At 33.9% G+C, this 21,031-nt stretch overlaps 1 long non-coding RNA gene across 1 annotated transcript in view; it reads right to left on the reverse strand.

Moving 5' to 3' along the window:
• LOC134809578 (uncharacterized) overlaps window positions 1–21,031 on the reverse strand; it is a 55,237-nt gene that overhangs the window by 13,229 nt on the left and 20,977 nt on the right. Inside the window, exon 2 of the long non-coding RNA XR_010155657.1 lies at window positions 1,146–2,458. This is a non-coding gene — a long non-coding RNA (uncharacterized LOC134809578). The remainder of the gene's footprint in view (window positions 1–1,145; window positions 2,459–21,031) is intronic.

The raw sequence follows: 21,031 nt of genomic DNA on the forward strand, positions 1-21,031 counted from the left end.
CTCTATAAGAAGAAAAGACAATTTACTGAAACAGGACAAAAAGAGAAAAAATAAATTTAAAAAAGTTGAGAGTGTATAAGATATTTTACAGTATTCTGTGAATCACAAGAAGTTTTACCTATTAAATTATCTCCAGAATTAAACATAAGAATCTTATAAGTGCTATAGATTTATAAGATTATAAGTGCTATAGGGTTTATGAGATTCAATTTGTTACAAATGATTTTCTGATGAAATATTTGAAGAAATATTATTTCAGATAAATTTAAGAAAATGTGGTAATCAAACATTCATTGCATAAACTTTCTTATAATAGTCAGTTTTACGAAGTTACATTTTGAACAAAATTCCACATCTAAAGCAATATATTAAATAAAACATATTAAATACTTAAAGATTTAAAATAAAAATCAACCGTGAATATTCATTCTTAAATAATTTATATTCTAAGATATTTGCTGTGTTCATATATTTCATATGTCCAGGGAATCTAGATGCAAAGTAATTTCTTGCTTTCACAGGGATTGAAAAAATAAATCTGATAACATAGAGGAGCTTCTTTAAGGTAATTATGAGAAATCAAAATTGAAATGTAAAGTAAGAAAGACTGATATTAACATTCGGATACTTTTTGTAAATAATCCTGTTACTCAATCTTTAGTTCCTCTTTCTCTTCCTCCTTTTTCTTCTTTACTTGGCATAACTTTTTAATTTATGAATTAGAAAAAAAATTTACACTTTTTATGACAATGTAAACAATTTAATCTCCATAATTGGTAAATTAACTGAAAATAAAACCAAAAGATATTTTTAGATGCTACAGTAAATACAGACATCTATCTACTGTTTAAAAGGTATTCTGCATTGTAACCAAAAAATTTATTTTTGTTTTCCGAACTTTACAGTTTGTTTGGCTCAAAAATGCACAATTTTGGGGGGAAAAGGAAAAGTAAGTTGAAAACAAATGACAGTGTCACTAATCAAAGTAAAATATATTTAAAATCTGGAAGTACACACAATTTTTTATAAAAATGAAATTCCTCAAAGGGCTTGATATTTATTCAGGCTTTATGCATCAGCAGGTACCTGTAAGAAAAACTCTATTAGGGTAGTGATGACAAACAGGTATACACTTATGTACTTACATAATATCCAGGAAATTGGAGTTGTTCCACCACAATGAAGAAATGAAGTTTCAGAAGGTTTCTTGAATGAGAAGGAAGAGAGCAAGCAATTCCATCCAAGTGAGCTTGCTTCATCCACAATTGGGTGAGGGGAGAGGGAAAAGCCTATTTGTAGTTTGAGAATAGATTAGAATAAATACTTTTCTTGAATGTCACAAAAAGCTAACTGAGATGGTTTTCCAGGTTCCCAATCCATGGTAAAACATGGCTACTGAACTCAGAGGAAATGAAAAACATGACACATCTGACCATAATTATTGAAAGGTGAGATACTCTAATAGTAACATCAGATGAGGTAAATAGAAGAGGACAGCAAGACTGCTGTTCCTCAATGAAATATTTCCAAATGTTTCTTAAGACCCAATGAATATTTCAGAGATAGCATTTCTGGACACATGAGTCTCATTAAAAGCAGAAGACATAAACATGATAGCTGTAACTTTCATCGCTGGATTAGTCTATGGGTTGAGCCAAAAGCATCATCATGAAAACTGTCATTAAAGATGTACTATCATGACTTACATCAAAGACATATGTTCTTTCCAAACAAATGAAGTATCCCCACATGAATGGGAGGAGAGTTTTTACAAAATAACTCTGTCATTCCTTGGCATTTTTCTTAAATTATGAGTAAAATTGCACCTTACAGTCGATTGCATTAATGCTATGAAACTGAATGTTTTAGGATATATAGCAAAAAAATTACTGGTAATTGCTCATTGCCGAGGCTTCCCCAAATGTAGAAAAGTTGTGGAGCTCTTTTTCAAGATAATTTAAATCCCCTCCCACACTTAGAATAAAGAGAGGCACTTATCCAACATCCAGATCTCTTCTTGGCACACATATTGGAATAAAACATCAGGGTTGAATTGGGCTTTGATGAATAATGGCATGGTTCTTCAAAGGGAGTGAAAGAAAAAAGACATTTGACATCATTCATCAAAGAAGGCTCAAAATGGCACAGATCAAAAGCAACTGTGGTTCCAAACATCTCTAGATAGTTCTTCAGAAATGGGAGAAGCCTCCTGGATTTCCTTGATTAGTTTTTCATCTAGCATTCCAATTAAAATTAAAAGTGTCAAGTCACAATTATGTTCACTTCCGTATGTGTTCCCATTCAAGATTTAAATGATGAAAAAAAAAGTAGGAATCAAAGTTTTTGTAGGCACTTCAGACCACATTGAGTTAGGTGAAGGTCCTTTTTCTCAAAGAAGATCATGGAGATTTTTTCAACAGCAGGAGTGACAGAGACACTACTCTTAAGAATCTTCACCCTATTCTTCAAGAGAAATGGAAGATTTTTTGAGATTTCCGTGTCAGCTTTTTCATTATTCATAAATTATTCACTAAACACTTGCTTTTGAATGTTTCTTTCAGACAGAAATCTCTTGTATGATCTGGATGTTTTTTCATCTCCAGCAAGATTTTTTCTGATTTAATTGGAACCTTACTCTTTTAAAATAAATTATCACAATTGACTAGATGTCATTACTTATGACATAATGATATTCCATACACTGCGCATGTCAACAATATTTTTTATCAAATATACATATTTCATTATTACATTAATTGAATTTTTTCATTCTGTTCTTATAACTGAGAATAGAACATTATACTTTTGAATGTATAGAACCATCGATTACTACATCCTTTGGTACTTCAAATTATCCACTTCAGTAAGGCATGGTGGCACACACCTGTAGTTCCAGCTACTCCAGAGGCTGAGGTGGGAGGATTACTTGAACCCAGCAGTTTGAGACCAATCTGGGAAATATAACAAGACCTAGTCTCTAAAGTAATAATGAAAAAAGAATAAGAAAAATGCCCAGATCACAGACCTTTGGTCTTCACACAATGTATAAACAGATAGACTAGCATATTGCTTCATAGATTTTGGCTAAAAGAAAATACCACTTGCTATGCCATTTGGTAAGACTTACTGGCTTTTATCAGCATTTTACAATATACCTTCTGAGTTTCCGGGCTCCTTTCTTCAAATGCATTCAAATGACCAGCCTCTGCCAACCATGAGGAATATTGAGCACACTAGTGTTTTGAACTTTTCCATTCTCCAGCAGACTTACTTCTTCCTCTGATGTAAAATGGTCTATATTCTCTTCAACTACTGCTATATTAAATTTCTGGCACCTTTTGTGTTTTGTTTGTTTTATGTCAGTAAATACCACAGAGGTTCCATAACGGTAATTGTCATTGAAAATAATTTTTTAACTGCATCCATGTTGGTAGCCTCTTGTCTATTTAGCCTCATAGGAATATAGCGTATTTTGCCCATAACAATTATTATTGTGATTTGAAGAGAACAACAAAAAGACCCACATTTTTCTCACATTATTGATCATGCTGGCCTTTCACCCTAATCTAAGCTTTGAAGACTGGCATGCATCGTGGCAGCATCATGCTAAGAATGAGACATAGACTCAACTGCTCTGCATTCTGCTCCTCATCAAAGAAGCTCTTCATGACAATCACCACCTGCACAGGTCCAGGTCCCTGTGTGTGTGTATGTGTGTGTGTGTGTGTGTGTGTATCTTGGTTCATAAAGATACTTCTAATATTTATTTATATTTAATTTATATAAATATATATTCATATTTTTATTTTTATGTGTTATATTTATAGAGAATAACCACTATTATGAAACAGTAAAACCATGGCTGGGGGCGGTGGCTCACGCCTGTAATCCCAGCACTTTGGGAGGCCGAGGTGGGCGAATCTCGAGGTCAGGAGTTTTAGACCAGACTGGCCAACATAGTGAAACCCTGTCTTTACTAAAAATACGAAAAATTAGCTGGGACTGGTGGCGGGCACCTGTAATCCCAGCTATTTGGGAGACTGAAGCAGGAGAATCGCTTGAACCCGGGAGGCGGAGGTTGCAGTGAGCCGAGATCGCGCCACTACACTCCAGCCCGGTTGACAGTGCGAGGCTCCGTCTCAAAAAACAAACTAACAACAACAACAATAACAACAAAACCAGTAAAACCACACTGTCAGAGCACACAGCACTTACGTATTCTCTCTTTATATATCTATCTATCTATCTCCTACTTTGCTTCAGTCTGCAAATGACTGTATCTTTAAGAGTTATCAGTGTTCCTTAGGTCTCTAGTCACTTCGGTTTTGTGAAGCACATCCTCTAGTAGATTTCTAAAGACCTAAGGAAAGCAATATTCTCTGTTTATTCTGCATTGATAATAACAGGCTGTCTATGCACTTTATCATTTTGGGAATAGACACTGTGAATTACTGGAGAGAGGAGGAGGTGTTTGGTTAAAAAAAAAAAACACAAACTACCTATCAGGTATTTTGCTTACTGCCTGGGTAACAACATCTGGATTGACAAACAATGGTCTCAACTGGAATCCAGATCACTGTCTGTTTAGGCAGACTGCCTAAAATATTCACTATCTGGCCCTCCATGAAGAAAGTTTGGCAACTCCTGGTCTAGATTCCCAAGAAACTTTATTTTCTTTGTGATTAAATATCAATAATTTTATGATAATATATGTTATTAGCCATTCTTTTCAGGAATATTATAAGCTACTTTAATAAGTAATTTCATATCTTTTTAATCCTGGAAAGTTTGCTTAAAATATAGTTTTTAGTATTTATTCTGTTCCCTATTATTTTCATCTTCAGTGTTTCTTTACGTTGAAATGTTGCATATTCTTTATTAATCTTCGTTGTTCATTTTACTTAAATCCCTTTATGTTTTCTCTTATATTTTGAAAATTTAAAAAATGTTCCTTCTTTTTCTTCCATTTCTGAAACAAAATTATCTGTTGCATATAAACAGTCTTGTGTTAGTTGCAGTTTAATCTTCAAATCTCACTTTATTTTGTTCTTTTATTTTCCAAAGACCTGCAATCCAATTTGAGTTTTCTAATTACGTTGTATTTTTCATACAATTTGTTTTTTCAGCTCATTTGAATAGTAGATTATAGTTTCATAATCTGATCGCTTTTGTATGCTTATCTCACTGGTAAATTTGTTTTTATTGTCTGTGGAAATGCCATTCTGCTATTCCTTATCTTGCAACTCTGTTACTTTGTTTCCTAATAAAAATGCTGTAAGGGCTGGGCGCGGTGGCTCACGCCTGTAATCCCAGCACTTTGGGAGCCTGAGGCGGGCAGGTCACGAGGTCAGGAGATCGAGACCATCCTGGCTAACATGATGAAACCCCGTCTCTACTAACAATACAAAAAACTAGCTGGGCGTGGTGGCGGGTGCCCGTAGGCCCAGCTATTCGGGAGGCTGAGGCAGGAGAATGGCGTGAACCCGGGAGGCGGAGCTTGCAGTGAGCCGAGATCGCGCCACTGCACTCCAGCCTGGGCGACAAAAAAAAAAAAAAAAAAAAAAAAGTGTTGTATGAAACTTGACCTTGATTATTTTTGGTAGCTCGCTTTTATATAAAATCTGGTTCCCTAAAAATTTAGAAATTTCATTTCAAGATAATTTTGTGATTTCACAGATCTTCCATTGTTATCTATAGTCTGAAAAATTATGGAGATTTTCTATGAGATTTCCTGGCTCTTTTCCTGTCTCTTATATTTAGCTGGATCGTCTTTTTCTTTGCTGTCCTTTCAGTACAATTTTTATTTAATTTCCAGACATTTCTCTTAAATGTGTAGCCCTTACTTCATATTGCTCTTTGATTCGTCACTTTTGAGTGTAAATTTGAACTAAACTATTCAAATTCCTTCTGACCTTATAGCCACCCTTACTCTCATGCAATGTTTGGATGAAACCCGTCCAAAATTCAGATGCTATTCTCAAATTAGCCTTCAATGTTTTCTAGAAATATCTGTTGCTTATGTATGTATTTTTCCTGTTCTCAGGTCCATCAGACACCTCATTGCTTTCAACCTGTTTCTCTCCAAGAGAAGGTGATATTATAAATATCATGTGCTTGTTTGTTAGTGATTTTTGCCACTCATTTGTTTTTTAGGGTTGTTGAAAATACCTTCTTGGCTAGGATTTTTGCAGATGTTGCCCATGTTATTTTTAGTTTTGATATCCAGATATTCCTGTCTTATCTTCACAAGAAGTTTTGGATTCAAAAACTGTATTACCACCACGATGGCCTCAGTATTTTTTTGTTGTGTTGAAACATGGTCTTGTTTGTCACACAGGCTGGAGTTCAGTGGTGTGATCAGGACTTACTTCAGCTTTATCTCCCGAGCTCATTTGATCCTTCAGGCTCCAGTGTGCCTCCCACCTCAGCTTCCTGAGTAGCTGGGACTACAGGTGTATGTCATCATGTCTAGCTAGTTTTAAAGTATTTCTGTATAAACAGGGTCTTACTATGTTGCCCAGGCTTGTCTTGACCTCCTGAGCTTAAGTAGTGCTCTGACCTCAGAGAATTACAGGCACGAGACACCGTGCCTGGCCCTAGTATTCTTATAAATACCTTTTTTTCTTTTCTTTTTTTTTAAATCAGTATTTGTTCCCTGCCTTATTTTTCTGTGGCTACAGAATCCTAAACTAAAGGCAATCTTTTAATGTCTATCTAACCTACACATTCACTAGACAAAATTAAAATCCTTTACTGTGTCTTTTATAGATATCATCAAAAACATCAATTGATCATTTTCAAAAACATTTAGGGAACTCAGAGCATCATCTATTTTAATATAAATAAATAAATATACAAATCTAAATGAATACAGAATAATTATTTTTTAAACAAATCTGAGGTACCTGGATACTGGTTTTTAACACAAAGAGGAAAACAAAAATATCATAACATTTCTGTTACATATTTCGTTTATCTTCTTTGGGCTTATTAGAAGACCTTGCACTGGGTAGTTATGTAATTACTAGTATTCTATTTTGATTTTGGAAGCGTTTTGGATCTTGTGATCATTTATTTATATTATATAAAGCTTATTTTTCAATCAATAGATACACATATGTTTTTTTTTGCAGTTTGTATGAAATATCTGCTTCAAAACAGGACAAATGCTTGTGACTTTTATTGTAATTTCTGATGTGTTATGATGTCATTTTGCCATAAAAGATGAAGTTTGTTTGTAAACAATTTAGTTCATTCAAAACAAGTTTTAAGTTTCCTCAAAAATAATCAAATTAATGAATATTCAAATATATACATCTATTATGCTCATCATAGACATATTTGCTTCCTAATTTTATGAGAATTTACAGAGGTGGACTTTTTTTAAATAATGCTTCTTTTATCCTTTATCTCCAAAATGATACCTATTTCTTACCCATATAAACATTGTACAAATAACCAATTTACAATTTTATGGATTATATTATAAAGACAGAGACATAATTTTCACTTATTCATGAAGTATTCATAATCTCATTTTTGTAACATTTTCTAGTTGGATCTGAGCACCATTCTTATAAATAAGGAGGATTAATAAGAATGTATAAACATGATGTCCCTGCTTAAATTTACAAATATTGTCAGTGATGGAATTGATAAAATACCTACAACTTGCATAAATGTGCTCATACTTCATATTTTATCTTTTTTAGACAGCAAATGTCTTCCAAAGACTTATTAATCGCATGACAAATGTTTCTTATTTTAAATTATTTTTGACAAATGATAAAGCAACAACTGTTAATATTGAGTAATTGTCCCTTTTAATGTTTTTGTTTGTCTCCTTTCTTTATGCTATTCTTTAATTTACAGGTCAGCAAACTATGACCTATGGGCCAAAGCCTGTCAACTACATGCTGTTGTACAGCTCACAGGCTAAAAATAGTTTTTACATTGTATTAATAATTTAAAAATCAAAAGAAAGATAATACTTTACTACATATGAAGATAAAATTCAAATTTCAGTGTGCATAAAATATTTTATGGAATAAAGTTTTATTGGAAGAGGGCCACAGTTAATTATTTACACATTGGCAGTGTTTTCTGTTCCATAACACTAGAGTGTAGTAGGTGTGAAAGAAACGGTGTGGTCCTCCAAGCCAGAAAATATTTACTCTCTGATCCTTTACAGAAAGAGTTTCCTGAGTACTGTTTTAAATTATTCTGCCTTGTTCAGATAAAGATTTTATAGGGCTGACTAGTCTCATAAATAGCAATGACAAAAAGACTCATGGCTTTTAAATTGGAGCAATAAAAAGCCAATCAAATGAAACGTTTCCAATAGATTAATTGGTTAACGTTATTGAACACAAATTGTTCTGCTATGTTGAATTACTATGAGGTGATTGTGGCTTTGCTCATGGTTAATAGAGTAACCCAGACCATTGAGTTGGAACTGGACAAAACGAGTATCAACTTCTTTCTAACTTGTAGATTTTTGTCACTTCTTAGTTGGAAAAGAAGTCAGAAAAATTAGCATTTTATATATAATGCTCAACGTAGCATTATAATAAACCATGATGTCAGAAAATAAACTGTATTTCTCAATCAGAGCCACGTCTATTGTCCTGGCTCTTCTTGAGATCAAACTCTATGTACTCCCTTTGGCTCATGGCCATAAGATTTGAAAACATGCTGAAGAATATCAAGGAGAATTCTGAAAAGGAAAATGGAGCAGAATCATATGTACCGTAGCTAGAGGTTATAGGTTTGTGATAGGGTAGAATTACTCTCATAATATGGATTTGGTATTGCGACTTGGTAGCACCTCCTTCATGCTCACTGTTCTGCTGGATGGTTGCCCATCTCTCCTGTGCTGTCATTCCACTCCTCAAAGCATGGAGGCAAAAGATAGTGCATGGAATAGCTACACCTAGTGTAGAATCTCCTCATATTGCCAGAGTGATATAAGATAAAGCATGTGGGACTCTTTTCTTTTCTATTGTAATTCTGGGCAATTTACTTTTTGAGTTTTGTGTTCCATATCTTTAAAAGGTGGAAAATACTCATCATGATTGAGAAAAGAGAGTTATATCTAATATGCTTAGCACATAATGTTGAGGCTACTTCCATTACATAACTGATGTGCTAGAAATGTAACATAGTAAAAACCTATACTTTATACAAAAATGTTTTATCACATTGCAGTAAAAAATATTTAGTTGGTTTTGCCATAAATATGTATCTATGCAACATATAGGTGAGCACCAACCTTAGGTCATATTTCTTGTGCTGACATCCACCTGTAATATCTCCTAGCTGTTGGAATTTGGAGAGGTCCCTTCACAGAGCTGAGCTTCTTTTTCTTTTTTTTTAATATAAAGCTGGGAAAATATTACCAACACTTGCATTTGTTAGGAGAATTAAATAAAATACTATATGAAAAGTATATTAAGTGCTCTATACATGTGAAATACATTAATACAAATGCAATGAATCTTTTAACAACTTTTTTAAAGTGTGATGTAAATATTTGCTAAGTGCGTTGGCTACTTGCTGTGCTAACATAACAAATTATTCTGAAAATCTCTGCTATACTGAAAGCATACAGGCATTCATCAAGTACCTGATCATTCAATCTAGCATTAATACTATGGGTGTCTGCAAGCCTCAACGGAGAACACCATGATCCTTTTCAGAATCTGAAAGGTAACTTCCAAGAAGCATTGCCTTTGCAGTTCTGAGATTCACTATTTAAAATGGGACAGGCCCATCGTGGTAGTTCATGCCTGTATTCTTGGCATTTTGGGGGCAAAGGTGGGCTGATTGCTTGAGCCTAGGAGTTCAAGATCACTCTGGAAAACATAGCAAAACCTCATTTATACAAAATAATTAAAGAAAAAAATAGCTGGATGTAGTGCATGCACCTGTGGTCCCAGCTACTTGGGAGGCTGAGATGGGAGGATCACTTGAGCCCAGGAGGTCAAAGCTCCATTGAGCTGTGATCACACCATTGCATTCCAGCCTGGGTGAAAGAGTGAGATGCTGCCTCAAAAAACAAAAACAAAAACAAAACCCAAAACACCAAATGTGACACTTCCTCTCTTTCCACATGTGTCTATTGTTCACATTATATACATTTGTAACAAACCTTCACATGTACACCCTGATTCTAAAATAAAAGTTGAAAAAAATTAAAAAACTTTTTAAAAAGGAAAAATGGTGATTTCAAAAATTGACACATCCAAATACTTTGTCCACAGAACTGCTCTATTAATCCAGCTGTAACATCCAGTTTGTGATTTATCTCCATACTCTAGCATTCCATTAGATTTGTACATGTATTTGGCAATGTTTTTGTAAGTAAATTTCTTGTTATAAAATCAATAAAGTTTCAACAAAAAAAGGCCAGATATCATACCACATACATACAGACATACAAATAAATTAAAATAAGAAATCATTTTAAAAATGAGCAATTAAAATTATCCTTATTAGGAAGACACGTTTATATATTTATATATATATTTATATAAATATATATATTATATAAATATATATATTTATATAAATATATATATATTTATATATATTGATATATATTTATATATTATATGTATAATATATATATTCCAACTATTACATATATATTATATATATTTATATATATTTATATTTTATATATATTTATATAATATATATGTAATAGTTGGAACAGATAATATAACAGGAATATAATAGTTAATATTATATAAATATATATATTTATATAATATATATATGTAATAGTTGGAACAGAGAAAGTATAATGATTTCAAAATATAATTACACCTATGATTTAAAAGTAACAAATTTGAGAAAAATGCAGCTAAAACAATAATTCAGGTAATATTGACTAGATTTTATACACTAAAAGTAAATATAATTTGTTCCATTGGTTCTCTGAATTATATCTTCCATAGAGTTTCTTGATATCCCCACAGTGAAGACCAGGTGATGGATTTAATTGAATTGGGGTAGGTGGTGATGGTAGATTTGGGGTAGGAGCAGACCTGGGCAGTACTGCAAAGAAGTGGGCTCTAATGGACACCTCTGCATGACTTCACGTCATCTTGGCCTCATCTGACTGAGACCTTATCTGATTTCAGCCTCAGGTTTTAACAATAGCTCTGCCTAGGCTTTGTGCCATTTGGGGTTTACACTGACTTACTTTAAACATCTGACATGCACCTCTTCCTTCTATCCTTAGAGATTTTATGATCCCAAACGTGTGGATGTCTGCTGGAGCCCACTCAGTGGCACCACACCTAACACAGAACTAAGGTGGATTAATATCTTTTCACCCCTGCCACCCCAAGACCATCCTTAACCAATAGAAGTTAAGTCAAATACACTAAAGCTTCTTCCTTGCATTACTCAGATAAACAATTGTAAAATATATTTTATAAGTCTACTTATACATTATCAGTAGGCTTGATCACCTGTTACCCACAGTGATAGCCAAGTTTATTTTAATCCTTTATTGGCTTTTCCTAATTCCCTTTTCCTCCTTTCCCATTTCACACACTTCCTAGTTATTCATGTGTGCTAATAAGTGAACCGTCATTTATTTCCAAATAAATTCCCTTTAGGTGAACCCTTTCCTCATGCTCTGATTTTGTGGAATCCAGACAGGGCACATGGTACATGACTATTTGATCCAGTGCTGTGCTAGCACTGGGGATGAAATTTCACATAGAAACACTTCTGTCTTTATCTTTCTAATATGTATTATCCAGTTTTCATAGCTTTTTGACTTTATTCAAGTTGTATAAAGTACAAAAAAAGCCACAATAATTATTTTAGTTAACACATGATCCAGCTGTGTTTCATATATAATCTATTTATTTCTTCTAAGTAAAAGTAATTCTCCTTTTTAAGAAATGCTTTATATCCTGCTTCATAGTTACACATTGTTTGGTTTTTAATTTTTGTCTTCTTTATATAGTACCTCATGTACTTCAAACCAGAGGGAAAAATAATAAGTAATATTAATCTGTTCTTCAGGTTTTTTGGTTGTTGTTCCCCACACACAACATTCTCCTAATCTCTTTACTTTTTCTTCTTTTTTGAGTCTTTAAAATTTTCCTTGACGTGTTTTCTCATAAGCAAGACTCCACACTAATAAGATTGGCCATATACATGGGAAATAAAATATTAGGAAAGTTGAACTGTATTTTCTTTTGGGAAATGTCAAGCTAAACTTTACATTTACAAATATTTTTTACTTATAGATAGAAAACAAATTAAAATTTATTTTCTCTTTCAGGGGATAGTTGGAAATGTTTTGTAGTTACAGTTCCAATGCAGAATACTTCTTCATACATATTTTGCCTAGACTTATAGACATAACAGCAAGGATATATTTAAAAAATCAGTCTTTCAAATATTCAGAAAAGTAAAATGGCACTTTTTAAAATCCAGATGTTAATATTATATCCACATAGCCTCCTAAGAATGTGACAAATTCAGTAAAGCAAACCAGAGACATATATTTCAACGTAAATGTTTACTTGTTTAACAATGCAAGTAAGCTACATCAACATATAGTTGTTATTCACATATGGAACTCCATACACAGTCTTAGTGTATCAGAATTTACTATTGTTGGACAGACATTGAAGATCTTTTCTGTGTAGAATGATATCACTCTACTCATTCACTTGACAAATACCTATGCATCACTCTGTCTTAAACACGGACTGAAAAATATTATTTAACATTCTAAGAAGTCTTGGCGTATTGTTATGCTTTTCTTTTTCATATATTTCCATTGATATTTGTAAATTGTTCCATTATAGCAATTCTTATAGATTGTGTATCATTAAATATTTGTGTCTTCTCATTGCCCTATGTGCTGTCCAGCCTTGGTTCACATGCTCAGCATCTCTTGCTTGAAATATCTCAAGTTCTTTTCTTTTTCCATATGGCCAGATCAATTTATATAACACAAATATATTTATATCAGTACGTGAACCATATGCTAGTTTAAAGTTCTTAATTTGGAGGTACGGAGACCTCTAAAACAATCAGAATTAGATTAAATTATTTTGTCTGCATTTAGTAGTTTCAAAGCTTTTTTTCCCCTAAATATTCTTTTTTGAACAAATCTCCAAATGGAGATATTTAACTTGCATGATCTTTGTAAAGATTAAATGTTGAGCTTTTATTTCATATGCTTGGTGGGTGCATATATATCTTCTTTTGAAAAGTGCCTGTTGAAGTCGTTTTCCACTTTTTAATGGGGCTGTTTGTTTTTTTCTTTTAAATTTGTTTTTCAGTTACTTATAACTGCTGGATATTAGACCTTTGTCAGATAAATAGTTTCCAAAAATTTTCTACCATTCTTTAAGTTGTCTGTTTATTCATAGTATCTTTGGCTGTGCAGAAGATTTTTAGTTTAATTAGATATCATTTGTCAATTTTTTTCTTTTGTTGCAATTGCTTTTGGCATCTTTGTCATGGAATCTTTGCCCATTCCTATGTCCAGAATGGTATTGCCTAGGTTGTCTTCCAGGGTTTTCATAGTTTTTGGTTTTACATTTAAATATTTAATTCATCTTGAGTTGACCTTTGTAAACTGTTCAATCATAAAGGCACATGCATGCACATGTATGTTCATTACAGCGCTATTCACAGTAACGAAGATATGGAATCAACAAATGCTAATTAATGGTAGAATGGGAAAAAAAATGTGGTATATATATACCATGGAATAATATGTAGGAACAAAAAAATTAATGAGATCCAGTCATTTTCAGGGACGTGGATGGAGCTGGAGGCCATTATCCTTAGCAAACTAATGTAGGAAGAGAAAGACCGATACTGCATGTTTTCACTTATAAGTGGGAGCGAAATGATGAGAACACATGGAAACAAAGGGGAACAACAGATATTGGGGCCTGGCTGAAGGTGGAAGGGGGAAAGAGGGAGAGAATCAGGAAAAATAACTAATGGATACTAGGCTTAAGACCTGAGCGATGAAATAATCTGTAAAACAAACCCTCGTGACACAAGTTTACCAATATAACAAACCTGTACATGTGCCCATGAACTTAAAATAAAAGTTAAAAAAAAGATTAAATGTAATGAAAGTATTAAGTGGGTGGCATACTGTTTCACACATTTTAGGCAACAAAACATATGTTTTGTTACTTAGTATCCTCTTCCGTTTATGAAGTCCAAACTCCTTATCATGCATAGTAGACCCAGGCAGCTTTGTCATTACCTCCCTGCTCAGGTTCATTTCCACCACTAATCTTTTACTTCCTATAGACCAGCAATTGTGAGGTCTATATAGCTTCCTAACAAGTCGTGCTGTTAGATGTTACCTTTTTTCTTTTTTGTCTAAATATATTCACATGCATTAAAGGGCATGGACGTACTGAGCTCAATTTAAATATGAATTCTTTACTTTAGCCTTCCTTTGAACATTTCCAGTATTCTCACATTAGGTTATATATCACTTTTTTTCTTTTGCTATCACTACATTCTCTGAAACCTTTTACACATACATTTATAACAGTTTATTGAAATCATTTTGCATAAATATTTCTTCTCCTACTATGAGAACTCCTTTATGGTTTAGGCAGTTCTTCAAGCTTCTTTTAATCCATAAGGCCTAGCACAATGCTTAGGATATTAGGGATACCTATTAAACTGGATCTTGGTAAGTATATTTACATGCATGAGATTGAGAATATGTTTCCCACCAGGCAGCTCTCAGGTTTCCCTAATATGTTAATTCTCAAAATTGGTAGGACCAGCTGTGAATGTCAGAGATGGCATCAAAGTCAATGTTACAAAAAAGGGGTTCCTTGTTTGATGGAGATACAAACTAAAACAAGTCAACTACAAAAAATGGTAGCATGTGTTCATTTGATAGGGGGCAGGTTGGGTGATAAAGATGGAGAGTCATGGAGTTGTATGCCATAATGATAGTTAGGAACCCAAAAGTCAACTTTGTGTCTATTCTTAATGAGCCTATGGGTCATAGGAAGAAAATATTTGTGGCATGAGGGATAGCTGAGGTTGGAGATACCTACTGATACAATATACTTATTTGATAAGGAAACATCTATTGATGGACTCTTTGGAACTGCAGGTTAGAAAAAGAGACCACTTGAAAAAATATGTTCAGCACACTCATTACTAATAATAGAGAACAGAGAAGATTTTTGTAAACCTTACTTTCAGGAAAAGAAAAAAAAGGAACAGTTATGGTAACATTTAAGTATCAAAATGGAAAAAAATCTAGAACTTTTTATCACTTACATCAGAAAGATGAAATTTCCCATGAAACTCTCATTGCTTCATACTTTCATTACCCTTTTCAGTATTTTCAGGTAGTTTTATGTTTGTTTTATTTAAGTTGACTTCTCAATTATATAACCTCTAGGCCCCACAAATATAGAATCTACCCCTGTACCTATATAAAATGTACTGAGAAGCTAGAGATTAGTGTTATTTAAGGAGTCAAAGAAGGTCATCTAAACAAGTGTTTATCTGAGATACATTTTTACACATGGAACTATGGGGAAGGCCCATTGTAGGTATATGGATTTCATCCACATAATGAATATGCAGAGCTCTTACTATGTAATAGGTGCAAAGCTTGACCTTGGAGACAAACACAAATAAGACAAAATCCCATATCCCACAAAATTTTACAGTAGGAATAAAGAATGACATAGTTCTATGTTACAATTCTGATGAAGATATACATGAGGGTTATGAGAGCTAGGCATCTAAAATCACACTTTGTTTTAAGCAAAAGCATCAAAGTGGCTGAGCAACTTTGTCCAAGCCCTGAAGGACAAACAGAATTAACCAGACAAAATGCTAGAAGGATGACTTCTTAGCAGGGTAAACAGAATAAAAACTCTAGATAAAATAAAAAATTCTACATAGAAGGGTTTAATATGTGGCCTACCAAATTAGTTGATAATGCGAATTACTTTACATTTCTTTAACATCAATCATGAGGCATTAATTTTGCTACAGGTTTGAAGCAAAATGATTAGAAACATAGTCATTTTCTAAGAGTTTGGATACTTTATGGGGAGGGAATTATATCAAGTTAAGTTACATAATAAGTAATAAAAAGCATATTCAAAACTCTTGAGTGGTACTAAAGAAAAAATAGCATACTGCTTTAAAGGAAACAATACAGTTTCACAGAGTAATAAAATTTAACAGAAATTTAAACAAAAAGAGCAGTATGTCTCTCTCTGAAATAAGAAAACATTAGAAATAGAAAGTATAATAACATGAAGGTCTGAAACAAGGTAAAATGCTTCAGGAAACAAACTAAGATGAAAGCAATGTGAGATGAGTACTGGAGAAGTACGAAGACTGAGCTGGATGTTTATATAGGATCCAGACTGTTGGCTCTAAGGAAGTAATAATGGATTCTGCATACAGAATCACATTGCCAAATATACCTTTTAGAAAAATAACTATGGGAATCCAGTACGAATTGAAATTAATCATTTTACAAAATTATTCAACGCACTATTATTAGATTAGAAAAACTTCAGAGAAAAAGTAATGTTTGGCGCTTAGCTACTTATGAGGCTTTTTACTGTGTTTTAGGGAGATGATTAAAAGTGATAAGGAGCCAGGGCGCTGTGGCTTACGCCTGTAATCCCAAAACTTTGGGAGGCCAAGGCAGGTGAATCACTTGAAGTCAGGAGTTGGAGAGCAGCCTGGCCAACATGGCAAACCCTGTCTCCACTAAAAATACAAAAAATTAGCTAGGTATGGTGGCAGACACCCATAAACCCAGCTACTCAGGAGGCTGAGGCAGGAGAATAGCTTGAACCTGAGAGGCGGAGGCTGCAGTGAGCCGAGATCAAGCCCTTGCACTCCAGCCTGGGCTACAAGAGTGATACGCTATCTCAAAAAAGAAAAAAAAGTGACAAGGAGAATGATATTTTGAGACAGAGAGAAACAAAAAGAAAGGAAATAAAGTAGATAGTAGTAATGGTTCAAACGACACTATTATTTGATTTAAGGGTGTGGTGAAAATATTAATATGTAAAACAGTCAAGCTTTTTTAAATTATTACATGTTTATGTTAAGGTTATACTGGAGTTGAAGACTATTTCATAATTTTAACTTGTATAATTATAGTTCACTATACTGTTACTCAGTTTAGAAGGCAAATTTGTGGAGTGTCATATGAGTAAGGCATTGTGTTGAAGAAAAAGTTCAATGACTTCGCTGCTCTCAAAACAAAAGTAGCTCCTCTCGCCAGTCAAAAACAAGATATATATATTTTTTTACTCTCAGAATCAATTGCTTCCAAATTTTGGCTGTAATTTACTTTCTATTAATCATTCTTCCCACTAAGGACATTGCCCTATCCATACAGGTGACCTAAACTATATTTGCCGATATCCTTGCTTTTCATTCTGTTTGTGTTATTTTCCTAGCTGATTTGCTCTCATTCTGCTATCCCTGAATCCAGAAATTACACTTCGAAACCATCTCAATTGTCTCATCCTCTTGGGTTTCCTTTTTTGTTATTCTAATTCTATTTCCAAGAATAAATACCAAATATGATCTTCTCTCTCCTTTAGGTCCCATCTTGACTATAAACAATTATTGGTGACTTTTCTTATCTGTGTATGCAAATTTTTACTGCCCTCCCACAATCTCCATAAATTTAAATGTGAACTTTGTAAAGCCAAATATAATTTTATGCACCATTTTATTGTATTGATTTCTTAATGCCTTCCAAACAGTATTACTTAGTATTAATATAAGAATAAGAATTGCTACTTTATTAAAGTTATTTAATGATAACATGCTGGATCCTCAAGGTCAAATTTTCGAAGAAACGTCTAAAAACTTTTTTTGTCACATATCAGCTATTTTTTATTTTTCAATAGCTTTAGGGTTTCAAGTAGTTTTTGGTTACATGGATGAATTGTATAGTGGGATACAATATATCCCACTGGGAAGTCTATTAGTATAGCCATTACCACAGTAGTGTACACATTGTTCCCTAGTAGGTAGTTTCTTATCCCTCACTCCCATCCCAACCTCCCACTCCAATGTCCGTTATATCACTCTGTATGCCTTTGTGTACTCATAGCTTAGCTCCTACTTACAACTGAGAGCATGCAGCATTTGGCTTTCCATTCCTGAATTATTCACTTAGATAATGGCCTCCAGTTCTATAAAAATTGCTGCAAATGACATTATTTTATTCTTTTTTATGGCTATTATTCCATGGTGTATATACACCACATTTTCTTTATCCACACATCAGTTGATGGGCACTTAGATATATCCCGTATCTTGGCAATTGTGAATTGCTCTGTGACAAACATCTGTATGCAGATGTCTGTTTAATATAATGATTTCTTTTGAGTAGATAGCAAGTAATGGAATTGCTAGAACAAATAGCAGATCTACTTTTAGCTCTTCAAGAAATCTCCATACTATTTTCCATATGGAAAATATTAGGTTGTACTGATTTACATGCCCACCAGCAGTTACATTACCTGACTTCAAATTATACTACAGAGCTACGATAACCAAAACAGCATGGTAGTGGCCATAAAAACAGACACAAAGACCAATGGAACAGAATAGAGAACACAGAAACAAATACACACACCTAGCATGAACTCATTTTTGCCAAAGGAGCCAAGAACATACACTGGGTAAAGGAAAGTCTCTTCAATAAGTGGTGCTGGGAAAACTGTATATCCAAATGCAGAAGAATAAAACTAGACCCCTATCTCTTACCATATACCAAAATCAAATAAAAATTGATTAAAGACTTAAATTTAATACCTCACACCATGAAACTACTACCAGAAAATTTTGGGGATAGTCTGCTCATTGATCTGGGCAAATTTTTTTGAGTAATACCCAACAAGCACAGGCAGTCCAAAAAAAAAAAAATGGAGAAATAGGATCACATCAAGTTAAAAAATTTCTTCACATGGCTGGGCACAGTGCTCACACTTGTAATCCCAACACTTTGGGAGGCCCAGATGGGTGGATCAAATGAGGTCAAAAGTTCGAGATCAGCCCAGCCAACATGGCAAAACCCTGTCTCTACTAAAAATACAAAAATTAACCAGGCACACACCTGTAACTCCAGCTACTTCAGAGGCTGAGGCACAAGAATAGCTTGAACCTGAGAGGCAGAGGTTGCAGTGAGCCTAGATTGCATCACTGAATTCCAGCCTGGGTGATGGAGTGAAAACTCCATCTCAGAAAAAAAAAAAAAAAAAAGGCTCGTTCACAGCAAAGGAAACAATGGAAACAATCAATAAAGTAAAGAGAGAGACAACCCACAGAATGGGAGAAAATATTTGCAAACTACTCATCTGACAAGGGATTAATGCAAGAATATATAAGGGGCTCAAATAACTCTATAGAAAAATATTTAATAACTTGATTAAAAAATGGGCAAAATATTTAAATAGACACTTCTCAAAAAGGAGACACACAGGTGACAAACAGCATGTGAAATAGTGCTTGACATCATTGATCATCAGAGAAATGCAAATCAAAACTACAATGTGATAACTCACTCCAGTTAAAATGGCTTATATCCAAAAGACAGGCAATAACAAATACTAGAGACAACGTGTAGAAAGGGAATATTCATACACTGTTAGTGAGAATGTACATTAGTAAAACCACTATAGAGAATGGTTTGCAAGTTGCCCCGAAAACTAAAAATTGAACTACCATATGATCCAGCCATCCCACTGCTGGATATATACTCCAAAGAAAGGAAATTATACTAAAGAGATATCTGCACTTCCGTGTTCGTTGTAGCACAGTTCATAATAGCGAAGATTTGGAAGCATCTTAAGTGTCCATCAGCAGATGAATAGATTTTAAAAAGTGATACTTACACCCAATGGAGTACTATTTAGCTGTCGAAAAAAAGCAGATATCTTGTCATTTGCAACAACATGGATGGAACTGGAGGTCATTACATTAAGTAAAATAAGCCAGGCACAGAAAGACAGACATCGCATGTTCTCACTTATTTGAGGGAGCTAAAAATCAAAACAATTAAACTCATGGACACAGAGAGCAGAGGGATGGTTACCAGAGGCTGGGGGTGGGGGGTTGGGGATGGTTAATGCATTAAAAAAATTAGAAAAGATTAATAAGACCTCGTATTTACTAGCACAACAGAGTGACTACAGTCAAAATAACCAAATTGCACATTTAAAATAACTAAAAGTATAACTGGATTGTTTGTGAGACAATGGATAAATGCTTAAGAGGATGAATACCTCATTTTCCATGATGTAATTATTATGCATTGCATGCCTGTATCAAGATATCTCATATACTCTATAAATATATACACCCATCCTGCACCCACAAAAACTATTGTCTTCTCACTGACAATAGCCAATCAGCCATAACTAAGCAAGCCCCAGTGAAGGACTCCTCTAAACAGGCAATCTTTTCTCTAGAGCTCTGCATTAGTTATTAGAGACTTTTGTCATACCTACAATGAAGCAAGATTGCTCCCCTACACAATCTTGATTTGCTTCATATTCTTCCCCAATAATGATTTTGAACTCCTAATTACATCTCAGCATTGAATATTAGACGACTTAAGCTGTCATATGTTTGAGTTGTCCAATAACGGTCTAATAGTTGTCTAGGAATGGTCTGAAAAACAGGTGGTAAATCAATTTTGGGGGTATGGGTCACTAACTGCCTTCTCAGTATGAAAGACCCATTCCTAAAGTAGAGGAAAAAGCACTGGAACCTTTGATAATTTAGGGATTTGGAATATACAGAGGAAATGATAAATAAGGACAGTGAAAATCACTGTTTGTACTAAGTTGTACTGGTGGCTTACAGGAAGATAACGAAGACCCTGATTCTAATTCTTTGGGATAAATACTTAGAATTTAGATTGTTGGATCATATGATAGTCTCATTTTTACCTTTTGAGAGGTTCCATATTGTTTTCCATAGTGTCTGCACTATTTCT

Source organism: Pan troglodytes, chromosome 2 (assembly GCF_028858775.2).
Source record: "Pan troglodytes isolate AG18354 chromosome 2, NHGRI_mPanTro3-v2.0_pri, whole genome shotgun sequence".
In the NCBI taxonomy this organism is placed as follows: Eukaryota; Metazoa; Chordata; class Mammalia; order Primates; family Hominidae; genus Pan; species Pan troglodytes.